General features: G+C 33.8%; 1 protein-coding gene and 1 non-coding gene across 5 annotated transcripts in view; one reads left to right on the top strand and one right to left on the bottom strand.

Moving 5' to 3' along the window:
- SKAP2 (src kinase associated phosphoprotein 2) overlaps positions 1-15,736 on the bottom strand; it is a 290,965-nt gene that overhangs the window by 250,616 nt on the left and 24,613 nt on the right. The gene's annotated exons all lie outside the window — the stretch shown is intronic.
- LOC116665135 lies at positions 6,212-6,318 on the top strand. Its single transcript, XR_004321698.1, has one exon. It is a non-coding gene; the product is annotated as a U6 spliceosomal RNA (small nuclear RNA).

The raw sequence follows: 15,736 nt of genomic DNA, 5'->3' as shown, positions 1-15,736 counted from the left end.
GACTAGCTCAGTTCCACAATTTATTGAACACCTGCTAGGGCCTGAGCACTGTGCTGACCTCCACATTCCAAAATGCTCTCCGCTTCAAAGAGTTTCCATGGTTTAAAGCATCTCTCAAGGTGATCGTGCTACTTAAAAGCTACTATAACACCATACAGTAGAAAGGACAGGGTAAAAGATCTTGGGCTTTGTGATATCCGGCAAACAACTTAACCTCGCTAAGCCAATTTTCTCTTCCCCAGTGTGCACACAATACCACCAGGTGCTTTTAGGGGTTAAATAAGAAACGAAATACGAAAGAAGTTTAGAAACTGTAAAGTTCCATAGCAGATATTAGTTATTGTTGTTATCTGACTTAGCAGTGGAATGCAAGATTAAATCTAGGTGAAGAAAAAAAAAAGGTCTGATAGAAAAACATCCCTAGGTCCCCAGCCCTTAAAAGACCTCCCAGGGAGAGTAGCAAGATTACAAAAGCTCACACTGTCTCCCCTGTGGAGCGTACCTACTGAGCCAATAGGGATAGGCAGCATGGGTCAGTGCCATTCTAGCAAATGTATTCCTTTCCATTTGCTCCAGTTGGTGGTAGGAGGTGAAGGGGAGCAAACCAGACAGCTCGTGCAACATGAAACTGAAAGATCTGTTTTACCTAAAAAAAAAAAAAAAAAAAAAAAACCTGTGGGAAATAGTGGGAGAACGAAAGAAACCAGCAAGTGCTTGGGGCATTTTCAGCTGATAAGTGAGAGAGAGAGAGAGAAGCTATCCCAAGACAGATGCAATCCACACCCTCCATCTGCAATCAGAGAGAGGCTCACATGTCAGAAAAAAGTTTGTCCTCCCTCAGGGGAATTGTGAAGGCTGTCAGTGTTCTAACTATGAGAAAACAAAAAATCTATACAGAACATCCCAACATGTGGAGGCCTGATAGAGCTCAGAGTGATGTTCTATGGGAGTCTGACTCTTGCAGGCTTCTCACTTGAACTCGGAATGTCAGCAGGAGACATACTTCCCAGGGGAGGGGAAGTGGTGTCTGAACCTGCTAGGAGACAGGCCCACTGCTTATGATTTAGGAAGGCAGTAGAGCGAGGCAGTTAAGTAAGCTGATTGTCAGTCAAACCACTTGGGTTCAAATCCCAATTCCTCTGCTTATGTACTTAACCCTATGTGATTCTGAGTTGCTTAACTTCTATAGCAAGGTTGCTTAATTTTGCTAAGCTTCAGTTTTCTGATCTATAAAATGGGAGCTAATAATGGTACCTTCCTCAGGATGCTGCAATGATTAAACAAGATAATGCTTATAAAGCAATAAGAAAGTACCTGGCACATCATAAGCAGCCAATAAATACTGGCTAATACAGTATTGTTTCAAAAGGCAAGTTTACTAGCTAACCTTGGTTCCTAAGGCTTAGAGAATAGGAAGTTAGAGTGAAAGATAAAGTGAAAATTTTCCTGTAGCATCAAACGTAAGAACAGACTTTGCATACTCACTGGTAATGTAGAAAAGTTTCAAATGTTTCTGTTTTATGAGCTACTTAAGATAACAAGTTGAACATCTGTATAGAAAGGTAGCAAATCCCAGTGACTAAATACCTAGTATCTGAGCTGAGTATGGGCTGCAGCTCCACCTATCACCAGCTCTGTGACCCTGGACAAGTCACATAAGCTTTATGCTCTGTTCCACATTTGTGGATGATAGTAAATAAAATGAGGATGATAATAATATCTACCCCATCATGTTGGAGTGGGGATAAAACGGACAGTGCATGTCCATATATGGTTCTCAGTACAGTCCCTGACACATGAAAAGGGCTTACTAACTGACAGGTATTATTGTTTCCCTCACTGTAAAAGGAGAATCAGAGGGCCGTTTATTAAAGTTAAAGACCTCCTCTCTGTGTAGAGAAACCAAAATTTATTGTCTATTGGGAATCATTTCTTACTCTAATCAGAACGAATTTTCTCTTTTAAGACAATTTATCTAGCATCTTTTCCCAGGAGGAAGTAATTTACCCAGGGTATCAGAATACTTTTAGATTGGTCCACCGTATGATCTGGCTCTAACTAAACTAGGCAGAAAATTTATCTGAGTAATTGAAAAGTTTGAATTTTCTCTGAGAGCTATGATTAATATTCTGCTTGTAGTTATGTATTATTATTTTATAATTAAGTTATAGTCAAAAAGGCAATTAAGGCAAGTGTCTCATAATTTCTATCAAAAATGAGACAAAACACTATTTGATTAAAGGTTTATCAGCCTTACAATAATTCATTCTACATATTTTAAAAGTTCACCAGTTCAGTAAAATTCAGTAGCAGCAAAATTTTTAAATGTATATTAAGCACATCAGAAAATAGAAATACACCAGTTCACTTATTCAGTCACTAAACATTTCTGAATACCTACAATGTGCCAGATGCTGCCCTGTTTTAAATCACATGTGGTATTTATTTACTTTAACAAAATTCTTTCATTTATCATTATCTACATTTCACTCAAATTTTCTCATAATCTGATAATACTGCAACCTGATTAAATCAATTCAATATTAAAAACTCTGTCACTTTAAGAATTTGCAACATTTTCCATTAACATTCCTCTCTAGTTTTATGTACTTGATCTGTGCTGTGGGATGTAGCATAAATTATCTGCCTTCAGCAAAATGAACAGTTGAAGTGCACTGCTGCCTGACAACACTTGTTAGGCCATGAGCTGCCGTGAGCACACACATTACTAGTGATTGCCTTTCAGTTGCCTCTAGAAAAGTCTTTAAGTGGTTCAAAACATGTGAGTTTGGTCACCCGGTACCCCAGATGAGCTCAATATTTTAGAACCATGCTTAGGGGTTAATCAATACACATGAAAAAAGTCCTGGGATGTTTCTTTTTAAAGAAAAGTACGATTACAAACTAATGCTTTGTGCTTGACTAAAAGCCAACAAATTAGGATAGGATAAATAATTTTTTTTTAGCAAAATCTTTCTAATAATAGAGCCTAAGAAGAGGATAAGCATTTTTTAACACAAAAATAATTTTTACTTAGCTAAAATTTATTCTTCAAATATCACCTCTTAAGTCTCCCCACATCCATTCGCTTGCTCTGTCTGGAATACCCTGCCTCACCCCTCCACCTCCCTGTCTCCACAACACGCCTCCTGAAAGCCCTTTCCAGCCTTGCACAGCCACTCAGGCACCTCAGCCTCCACCTCCGCACCCACAACCCCCACCACAGGGTGTTTTCCCATGGCCCTGCCTGGAAGAACTCTGAGCACCCTCTGGGCATGCAGCCATGGGCCTCCTGATCTCTTCTGCAGCTTCTCCCCATCACTTTGTTTTATAGTTATTACTGTCCGTAACTATCTCTTCAACTCAACTTTGAATTTATTCATTTTGTATTTCTCACAGTGCCTAGTTCAAATCTGTTAATGGTCAAGTGAGTGAGCCTGGGTAAGACATTCACGCTTTATGTACTTCAGTTTCCTCATTTAGTAAATGGGCATAGCGATATCTGTCCTGTCTAACTGGAGTTTGCCATGCCATTAGATTGGATAATAAATCTAATGAAAGTATTTTTTTTTAAAGTACTACACATCTTTGGAAAGCAATTTGACAATATTTTATCAAGAGCCCTAATTTTTTTTTATTTTTTCTTATTCACTAATTATACTTCTAGTTATCAACTCTAAGGAAAAACTGTAAGCATGGAATAATTTTTAAAACATTGTTCAAATATTATCTTTAATAGTAAAAAATATGAAATAACTTAAACATCCAACAAAGGAGAACAGCTAAGTAAATTACATTTCACTTAATAAAACATTATACACAATTTTTAAATCATAAAAACTATTTCAAAAGATGATGTAATAACAAACATGAGAAATATTTAATCTGTAGAATTAATAATATGTAGTGTTAAAAGTAAAAAAATGAGTACCAAATCGTACATCTAATTTGACAAGTATGTGAAAAAGAACATCTACTCACAAAAAAACTGATCAGAAGGAAGTACACCAAAATAGTAATACTGGTTATTTGGGAGTAAGAAGATAGATGATAAATATTTTTTCCTTCTTTATATCATTTTGTATTTTCCAAATACTGTACAATAAGTACATATTAATTTGAAAAGAAAAAGAAACTTTGAATAGTAGTTAAAAAGTTATATAAATGCAAGCTATTAATACTGTGTGCTTAGATCACATTACTTCATTATTATATATAGGCTCTGGGATTGGTCATCTGTTTAAAAAAAAACAAACTAATTAAATTAGGCTATGTGGTATTTAAAGCAGCTTCTTAAACAACAAAGAGAAAAATTAATCAGATTTCTTCTGCCAGTACTCAAAAATAACCTCAGTAAGTTGAACCAGTGAATACAAAAGATCACTGCTCTCCTTTTTATTACTCAACTATGTCGTGTTATGCAGATTATGAAGACCTGTCTTCTGGCTCTAAAAGGGAGTCATAAATACCAGTGTTAGCTTTCAAGTATTAGAGAATCCAAGGCTACCTTTTACTTTATTTCTGAAACTTATCCTTCTTAAATAAAGTTGTTTTGTTTGAAAGAATCATCTTTGCTCATGTGTTTGGCAAGTTTAAGCGCTTGTCTAGGTCATCATCAAATACCAAGGTTAACAAATTTTTCAAATGCAGTTCGGGCTACTAAATGTTTCCATACTGGGCAAAATATGTTTTTAAGGAGAGGAAGAAGAGAAAAAAAAAAAAAAAAAGAAAGTGTCTCCTTTCTTATGGTCAGAAATCTCATTCCATAAAGTCATATTTTGAATGAAAGTGATTTTATGTTACCTTAAATATAAAATTCGAACTATTGGCTCCTCATTTTCAGGTACTTTTCATGTACTTTTTAAAGACTTATCTCTTACTGAAGGTTGTAATTCCCATTCTCTTTCTAGTAATATCTATGCTGCTTTAATTTACTTAGAGAACAGTTTTTACCAAAGAAAAAATAAATCTAAGCTTTGAATTTACTCCAAACTTAAATCTTCCTTTTAGAGCACTTGAATGAGAAAACTGCTTTATTTGATGATGCCATTGCTCTTTCTCAAGTTAGTTTTATGAACTTGCTTTTTCATTGAATTTGTCCACTCACATCTAACTGACCCAAATGCCTTATCAAGTACCCAAATCAGGTCAAGGATAAGAGCTGCTAGTGATGCTATTTTAAGAGGAAACAAAATGCACTGAAGCTAGACCAGCTCCTATTCTGTCAAAATGCACCATTTCTTTGGCATACACGTTACGGTTCACCAATTGGAGAAACAGCGACAAGCTGACAAAGTAGCTCACTCCTAGAGAACGATTTGACTATTTTGTCTATGGACATGCACTGAAACCTTTTTGAACAAAAATGTGGTTAATATATGAAATTGTATATTTTGATTCACAACTAGGGGACCTAGAAATTACTTGCTAGCTGTAGATTATCTATTTCTTTCAAGGACAAGAAGTGTGTCTCTTTAACCTCTTACATCCAGTGTTTAGCAAGTTCCACATAGCAAGCAGTCAATAAATATTTGTTAAACCAGTAACACAGTTGACTTATTGAAGAGCAACTGCCAGGTTGTATCATACTGCAATAGGCACTGTGGCTAATTAGCTCGGTTTATACATGTAAAGAGCTGAGGTCAAGGGCTCAATTCCCAAAAAAGTCTTTTGACCTTGTTCTAGTCACAATTTCATATCTTGTTCCAACAAGCCATCTCTCCCATGGATGCAAGAAGAATCAGATAAGCAGAGAGAGAGAGAAATAGTTTAATACAATTCATCACCATTCTAAAATAGATAATTTATGAAGTATTTATTTAGAAATTAAACTGATAATAAATGGGCTGTGCATCATTTTGATATGGAAAGTTCCAATATTTCTGAATGTGAGACTTTGTTACAAGATTAAAACAGTAACATTAACTACTGATCCTTATACTAATACAAATTAATATTTGATCCCTGTCTCATCTTATTATAACTGAAGTCATTTGTTACAGTTCCACTTCTGAGACAATAATCTCCTTGTGATTGCTGTGAGAGATCATTTAATTCAAAACATTTGGCTAATAAAAAAGACTTCTATTTTTTGGATAAAGGAATTTCAACAACATGCTTTGCAAAATAAATACATAATATGAACATATTGCAAGACATATAGCCTAAGATATATACCTTTTCCAAGGGCAGCAAATAAACTTCTATCACAGTGCTTACTTTGGGAGCACATGTACTAAAACTGGAACGATACAGAGAAGATTAGCATGGCCCCTGCACAAGGATGACACACAAATTTGTGAAGAGTTCCATATTTTTCAGACTGGGATTTCAAAATTTGTAGATTCTGACAGGCATATGCAGAATAGATAAACAGGATTATACTGTACAGCACAGGGAAATGTATACAAGATCTTGTAGCTCACAGCGAAAAAAATATGACAATGAACATATGTATGTTCATGTATAACTGAAAAATTGTGCTCTACACTGGAATTTGACACAACATTGTAAAATGACTATAACTCAATTAAAAAAAAGTTAAAAAAAAAAAAAACTTCTATCACAAATGGAGCCTGTTTCAGAAGTTTGAATACAGGAGAGTTTTAATTTGTATTAAGATATCATTAGCTTTAATATCTCAATAAAGTCAATGAGCTTCTTCTGTCTTACATTTTCTCATTGTGAAAGTGGAGATAATGCTACTTACTGTTTCACAGGGGATACTGTGCAAATTAATTGGTTAATGTTCCTAAAGCGCTGTCTAAGTGCTAAATGTTATCATTAGTGTACATTGTATATCTCTTTGCAATTGTCTGCCACCTTAAAATTCTATAACTTGTAAGGGTGCCTCACTTCTAGAATACTTAAAAAGGTGAAGGAAAGTTCAAGAAAAAAAAAAGTACTTGAGCTAAGCTACGACAGAAGAAAGAAATTTGGAATTTGGCATGTTTTACTACATGCTTCTTGTTACATCAAATTACATGCTTCTTAGACTAAAAATCCATTGAACCATTTTAAATGGGTAAATTGTATGGCATGTGAATGATATCTCAATGAAACTGTTATAGAAATAATAATAAATCCAACTTCATCATGACACCAAAAAAAAGCTATATCTCCTTGAAAATCTAGATCTTTATTCTAGAAGAAAAATTTCTGTCCACATATACTTTCAGATCAAAATATGCTATATAGTTTTAAGAAATAAATTTACAATAGAATTAAGTAGTTAAATCATGCATTAAGATAAAGTTATTTATTTTTAATAATTTATTAATTATAATAGTTATATATTTAACCTGAGTGCTGAGGTAAGATTGAGTCTATCTTGGCATAAATGATGCCAAATCTAATAATGCCTATCTTTGCTTTTGCTTTTCACCTTTTCTCTTTGAAGAGAAATACTTAAATTGGAAGAATGAAATTTCACCTGAATTAATAGTAACAATAGTAGTAGTAGTACAAACTTTACATTTGAATGTGATTTATAATTTTACTAGGTAGCAAGAAATGTGAAGGGCTTGACAGCTCACCCTATTTGCAGACTAACAAATCAGCCTGCCACAGTTTCATTGTTGCTGGCAAAAGACAAAACTCTTGGCTCAGAAACAAAAGTCAGTTTATTAACCACAGAATAGCCAGAGCCAGAGCATCATATTCTTGTGCCAGTTCTCCAAGCCCCAGTTCCTACAGGGGACACAAGGGCTAGGAGACACCTGTACAAATAGGTTGTGTTAAAGGAGAGGAACCTTGAGCTTAAAAACCCCGAATCTTTTCCTTCTACTCCAGAGAGAGACATTCTCTCTACCAAATCTGTTTGCTATACTAACATTCTTGAAAAAAATAGTCATAAACAAAAGGCTGGCAGTGGCTATACTCACAAGACACACAGAAATGTTAGAGAACCAAGGAGAATTATATGCTAACTCTAGGATGACCATATATCTTGGTTTGCTTGGGACAGCCTTAGCTAGTACCTATTGTCCAAACTTAATTATTAATAGCACCCCCTTTCACTCTCACAAGTAACCAGTTTAAACAAGAACTTATATGGTCACCACACTTAAATTTCTTAAGAAATTCCTCTGCCTGGTCAGATCACTGATGATCTCATAGCTAAGGTTTAGGTCAACTAAACTAGAATGGAGGCCAACACTATATTAAAAAATTAACTCAAATCTTAAACATAAGACCTGGAATCATAAAATTCCTAGAATAAAACATAGGCAGGAAGTTCCTTGATTTTAGTTTTGGTGATGATTTTTTTTTTTTTTGATTTGACACTAAAATCAAAGGCAACAAAAGCAAAAATAAACCAGTGGGACTACATCAAATGAAAAAGCTTCTGCACAGCACAGGAAACTATCAACAAAATAAGAATGGACCTACTGAATGGAACAAAATATTTGCAAATCATATATCTGATAAAGGGTTAATATCCAAAATATGTAAAGAACTCATACAACTCAGTAGCAAAAATGCATACTAGCCGATTAAAAAATGGGCAGAAGATCTGAATAGACATTTTTCCAAAGGAGACATGCAGATGGCCAACAGGTATATGAAAAGGTGCTCGGAATCATTAATCATCTGGGAAATGACATCAAAAGGACAATGAGATATCACTTCACACCTGTTAGAATGGCTCTTATCAAAATTATAAGAAATAACTAGTGTTGGTGAGGATGTGGAGAAAGGAAACGCTTGTGCACCGTTGGTGGGAATGTAAATTGGTGCACCTACTATAGAAAACAGTATGAAGATTCCTCAAAAAAATCTGGAACTACCATATGATCCAAAAATTTCACTTCTGGGTATCTATCTGAAGGAAACAAAAACACTAACTCGAGAAGACATATGCACCCCCATGTTCAATGCAACATTATTTACAATAGCCAAGGCATGGAAGCAATCTAAGTGTCCATCAATAGATAAATGGATAAAGATAGTGCTGTATATATATGCAAGGGAATATTCAATAAGAAAGAAGGAAATCTTGCTATTTGCAATACCATTGGTAGACCTTGAAGTCATTGTGTTAAATAAAATTTTAGGCAGAGAAAAACAAAACCCTATGATCTCACTTACAAGTGGCATCTTAAAAAAAAAATCAAAACAACCCCCCCCACACAAAAAAACCTCATAAATACAGACAACAGACTGGCGGTTGCCAGAGGCAGGAAGTAGGGGGCTAGGGTAGGAGAAATGGGTGAAGATTGTCAAAAGGTACAAACTTCCAGTTATAAAACAAGTACTGGGGATATAATGTACAGTATTGCAACTATAATTAATAATACTATATTATATATTTGAAAGTTGGTAAGAGAGTAAATCTTAGAAGTTCTCATCACAAGAAAAAAATGTGTAACTATGCGTGGGATAGATGTTACTAGACTTACTGCAGTGATCATTTCACAACAAATACCAAATTGTTATGTGGTACACCTGAAACTAATATAATGTTATGTCAATTATATCTCAGTTTAAAAAAAAAATAGAGGCCAAAAAGGGGAAGGTCAAATCATATCTATCATTTTAATAATCACTAAATGAAGAGGATTTCAAGTACTCATCTAAAAGGAAAGATTATTTCAGGAAAAATTATAAGCTAGTTTGAACATTAATTAAGACAAGCCACTAAAAAGTAGTAACAGAAGCTTTCAGATAGCTCGTATAACAACTACATTATTTTGCCCGAATCCCTGCGCATCTTTACTGAAAAATCTCAGGTAATTTTTACCCCAAGTATCCCTGAAACTAAGAAATAATTTTCTGACCTTCCATTTTGAGTTGTAAAGAGTATTAAAAAGTATCCTGTGTATTTCAGCAACATGCTTTCAATCCACTCCAGCCAGGTTCCTCATCCTCTCTCACCCTTCCAGATAGCTCAGGCTATTTGGCGTCAACTTTATTCCAGTCTCATACTCATCCCTTTCCCCTGCTCTCTTACCCGTAGGCCCTACTCTGACCCCTGTCTCCACAATCAATCCTGACCTTAGACAATAATGATTTAAGAAATTTTAACTCAATACTATGGAACCAAGCTCAATTTACCCCTTCTGACTGGTCCAACTAGCCCAGTTTTGTCAAGTTCACTTTGTTGTTATTCCATAGGTTGGTGCCCATCCAGGCTCCACTTATGGTGAGAGAATCCTTCATGGTCTCATTCCCTGAATTTGAGTTGTCCCCAGAGGTTGTAACCTGGCCAGGCTCTTGTCAGGCCCCTTTCAGAGAAGAGAACCCCAAGTCCTGAGGAGAGGTTTTGTAATAACCAACCTGATCATATAGATTTTCAGACACCACAAGCTCCTGGATTCTCTATACCTGTGCTTTGCAGCTTGTTGAGGAATGCTATTATCCCCACGTGGGACTTTCAAGACACATACAATTTCACTGCCACATCTTCTACCTCATATACCATGGAGTGCCCATCAGCCTAGCCTTCCTCTCTAGACCCAGCCAGAGCCTCACAATAATGACCATTTCAAAAACATCTGTTCAATTACAGTCTTGTTCCTTCCCACCCTGTCATTTCTGCCCCAGGTGGCTGTTCAGACCTGACTATTTTAAAACATCGAGAATTTCTGTATTGCTGTTCTCCTCTTACAACTCTATCTAAAGAATTAATTACATGATTCCAGCAGGTTCTCAGTATAAAGTAAAGACAGTTTAACAGAATAGCCTGTGTTGCAAAATAGCCTCAGCATGTGACAGATTATTAGAATATCTGGACTTTGTGAGTTTATGAATATTCAACTCATATGGGTCCTTGGGGATTTACTTAAATCTCAATGTAAAATAAAATTATAAAATCTGTAGTAAAAATTACATGAATATTATTATTGCAATTATGTAAAAAAAAAATTATGATGTGACAAAGCCTGAAAGACAATCTACAAACAGCAGTGTATCTTATACACATGTGAATAGTTAAGTCAGAGTAATATGATTATTGAATTATTTTCTTTTTAAAAAAATCTATTTTCACATTTTGATAAGGAAAAGGAAATTTTAATATTTATTTATCACAGATAAGACTTTTTAAGTTTGCTGAGACAATACAATGAAAAATACTATATAGTTATCAATGCTTCCTTTTTAATTATCTCTTCCTTAATCAAATCTTGGTTTAGCTGTGTATTGATTTAGAACATGCCCCCTTTCATACACACATGTGTGTTTTCCAAAGACTTCAAAAGGTTAACAACTGTTATATATCATTATATACTAACAGTTTGGTCTAATGGATAAGGACTGAATCAGCAATCTTAATATCTTCCTTTTAGCTCTATGACCCTGGCAAGCCATTAACATCTATCACCTTGGTTTCTCTTTCAAAACGAATAATAATAATTGTTGAGTTAGGAAAATACCTATAAAGTTTATTAAGAGTCTTTAGTGAAAAATGAGAAATGAATGTAAATTAGTATATTATAAAGACCTAGTTCAGCTAGTCTACTTTTCAAATATATGAAATTTTAATTTGATAGTAATGTGTTTTGCGATTATAACTAAGTTTATTGATGCGGAAGGTAAATTAGACTATTAGTATATTAAAATACTTTGCTGAATATCAGATAATATTTTGACATAAATTTTCAATGAGAAACATAGCATGGCATGTAAAGACATATAATTCTTTGCATAACCCAAAGCTAGGATTTACAATTGTAAAGAAAAGAATTGATTGATAAAGATGACTCTTAATTAGCAAATGGTAATCTCTAATTCAAGTCTTTAAAGTTCCTTTAAAATGTGTAGTAGTAATCCCACAGATTCACCAGTTGTGATGATACCCTTACAAAATACTGCTTTTTCACAAGTAATTGAAGAAATATTGCAGCAAAATTAATTACCATTCTACTGCCTAAAAGTGTACCTTCAAGCTGTTAAATGAGTGAACAGAGATCTATTATGACTTTAACAAGAACATTACTCTCCATGGGAATTACTGCTATTAACAGTAGGAAATGCATCATTTAAAGACATTAAAATTAAGTGGAAATTTTTTCACTCATTTAAATAAAAGTCCTTATTCTTTACTTCACAATAAAACTTGCTTTCACTACCTTCTTTATTGTAGGAATTTATGCAAAATTTTCCTGGTATTGCCATTTTGGATGGCTTTTATATTTTTTAATCTCTACATTTCATTTTCTTTTCTATAGAAACAGTGGTAGAGAGGTATTAAATTAGTATAATTTAACAATGTTTGCAATCAGATATATGAGGACTTTGTTCCAGCTACAAACATTACTCGTAATATAGCACTATTAGTCAGCTACTTATTTCAAATTCAGACAAATTATTTATATTCAAGAATCTCAGATCCTAAATTTATTAGCTTTCTTCCCATACCTGCTAGATTCTATGTAGGGATTTGGTAAGACATAAAATACATGTGTGAACATAAAAAGAACAAGTGAGGAAGGGAGAATAATCTCTATATTTTAATAGTCAAATATGATGAAATGCCATCTCCAACAATCAAATTGGAAAATATTGAAATTTATTTTCATTCTTAATACTGGCCAGAGTGCAATGAAATGGACATTTCTGCTCACTTCATTTTGTAAAATAAATTGGTCCTCTCTGGAAAGCAATTTGGTCATATGAATCAAGAGCTCTGTATATAATCTCACCCTTTGACTCAGTATTACTACTTCTGGGAGTCAATCTTTAGAAAGTAACACAAATGTTGACTATGCACCCCCAAAGATGTGCCAGAGTTATTTATGATAACAAAATGCTGGAAATAATCTAAAACTCCAACAAAGGGAATGCTTAAGGCAAATATGGTAATAGAAAAAATGGAATACTTTACAACTATTGAAAATTATGTATACAAAAATATTTTAAGTGAAAAGACAAAATGCTTATGATATAATAATATTAAATGAAAAGGTCATATATAAAATTATATGTGTTTTATGATCTAAAAAGGAATGGAAAGAGGAAAGTGAATTTTAAAAAAAGACTGAAAGGAAATATACGAAAATAACAGTAGTGGTAGTTTCTTGGTTGAGGAGATTGTAGGGTTTTTTTCCCCCCTTTTCTGGTTCTTAATCATTTTCAGTACTTTCTAAATACTGTATAATGAAAATGTAGTATTTTTATAATCATAAAAAAAGTCAATGGGTTGGGAACTGCAAGCAAATTTTAATTTTTAAAAAAATGGGACATGGAAGAAAGTTCACACATGATCAAATAAAAAAAACAAATTTCCTAATAGTAGATGTACATTGATTCTATTTTTGATTTTTTTAAAGTATAAAGTATAAAGTATTTTTTGAGTATAAAGTAATCAAATTCATAAAAACAGAAAGTAGAATGGTGGTTATTGAGTGGAGGGAGAATCAGGGATTTGTGTGTATAAAAAGTTTCAGTTTTGCAAGATGAAAAATCCTAGACATCTGATGCACAGCCATGTGAATATACCTAATACTAGTGAACTGTACACTTAAAAATAGCTAAAATGGTAAATTTTATGTTACCTGCTTTTTACCACAATTTTTTAGAAAGCATAATTATATGAACATTGGTATGTGTGTTGATGTGTATCAGGATAAAATTTCAGATTGTTAGCAAGAGTTTCCCCTTAGAAGTAGGAAAGGGGATGGTCAGGAGAGACTTTTTTTTTTTTCTTTACTTTAAATATTTCTGTATAATTTGAATACTTTCAGTAAGTTAAAACTATTAAAATTCTTTAATTTGGGGGTGAAACCTAGATTCATTTGTGGTTCCTTGATCCTAACTGCTATAACTTTCAATGAAAGAGTAATAGGTTAAGTCACTTGTATCCAATTAACAGTCAATAGAAGCACAGAGCCTGCAGATCAAAGCAGGACTGGGAAACATTTAAAAACATGTATCATTTCCCTAGGAAGTTACCTGAACTTTAAAATCAACTTTTCAATGTCAAAGTGTTGGGTAAAGAAAAGATTATAGTACTCAGGGGATAGAATAGAATAAATCAAAGATATAAAAACCACTGGGGTTAATATCCAATACATATAAACACCTCATACAACCCAACATAAAAAAAACAAACAAACAACATGATTAAAAAATGGGCATAAGAAGCGGGGAGGGTATAGCTCAGTGGTAGAGTGCAAGCTTAGTATTCACAAGGTCCTGGGTTCAATCCCCAGTACCTCCATTAAAATAAATAAATAAGCAAACCTAATTACCTCCCCCTCAAAAGTAAATAATAAAAAAAAATTAAGTTAAATAAAAACTGAGCAGAAGAACTGAATAAACATTTTTCCAAAAAGGAAATTCAGATGGCCAACAGGAAAAAGAAGCTCAACATCATTAATTATCAGGGAAATGAACATCAAAATCACAATATCACCTCACACCTATCAGAATGGCTATCATCAAAAAGAACACAAATAACAAATGTTGGTGAAGATAGGGAGAAAAGGGAACCCTCGTACACTGTTGGTAAGAATGCAAATTAGTGCAGTCACTGTGGAAAACAGTATGGAGATTTCTCAAAAAACTAAAAATAGAACTACCACATGACCCAGCAATTCCACTCCTGAATATATACCCCCAAAAACCCCAAAACCACTCATTTGAAAAGATACATGCACCCCAATGTTCATAGGAGCATTACTTACAATTGCCAAGATACGGAAGCAACCTAAGTGTCCATCAACAGATGAATGGATAAAGAAGATGTGAGATATATATATATATATATACACACACACACACACACACACACACACATACACATATATACACACACACACATACATACACACAATGAAATACTACTCAGCCATAAAAAAGAATGAACTTTTGCCATTTGCAGCAACAATGGATGGACTTGGAGGGCATTATGCTAAATGAAATAAATCAGACAGAGAAAGACAAACACTGTATCTATACCATTTATATGTGGAATGTAAAAAATACAACAAACTAGTGGATAAAACAAGAAGGAGACTCACAGATATAGAGAACAAACTAGTGGTTACCAGTGGGGAGAGGAAAGGGGAAAGACAATACAGGGGTAGAGGATTTTTTAAAAAGGGTTACTATGGGATTATATGAAGTCATGTGTGTGAAACATTTGAAAATTATAAAGCACTATAGAATGTAAAGAATTTCATTTAATAAAAAAATTAAATAAGTAAAACAACTGTTTACAGTTATTGATCAGTTCACAGTCAAGCACAACAATAAGAATTAAATTAGAAAAATGTTAAGTACTTATTAAAAATTACCTACATAAGATGAGGTAATTAATAACAGAATGTAACCACTTATAATCAGAATTTATATTTCCATTGATTATGGCTATTTACAATAGTACAATGACAGAGAAGAATCCATGATCTACCTGCTCGAAGTAGTGAGAATCAGTGTCTGAAATCTCTGAATATAGTAACAAAGAACATTTACTCCTTTACTCACTGACTTATTCAATAAACATTTATTGGAGCAGTTACTGCTGTATCAGGTATCATGTGAATCTAAAACAACCAGAATATCAGTTTTAAAATATTTCCTAGGTGCCACCTATATATTTAGCACTGTGCTGAGTATGGTGGCAATTATTATAGAGGAATGTGGAGAAGCAACTATCACCTCTATACAATCAGCATTTAAAATCGAACTTTAGAACTAGAAAGAATATTACGCAGTCATGTCTTACTTTTTTGGAGTTACCATTTTTTAATGAACTGATGATTCTATTAGACAGTATTTATTTTCCTTGATG

Source organism: Camelus ferus, chromosome 7 (assembly GCF_009834535.1).
Source record: "Camelus ferus isolate YT-003-E chromosome 7, BCGSAC_Cfer_1.0, whole genome shotgun sequence".
Lineage (NCBI taxonomy): Eukaryota > Metazoa > Chordata > Mammalia > Artiodactyla > Camelidae > Camelus > Camelus ferus.
This window is presented reverse-complemented; position numbering and strand designations above follow the sequence as displayed.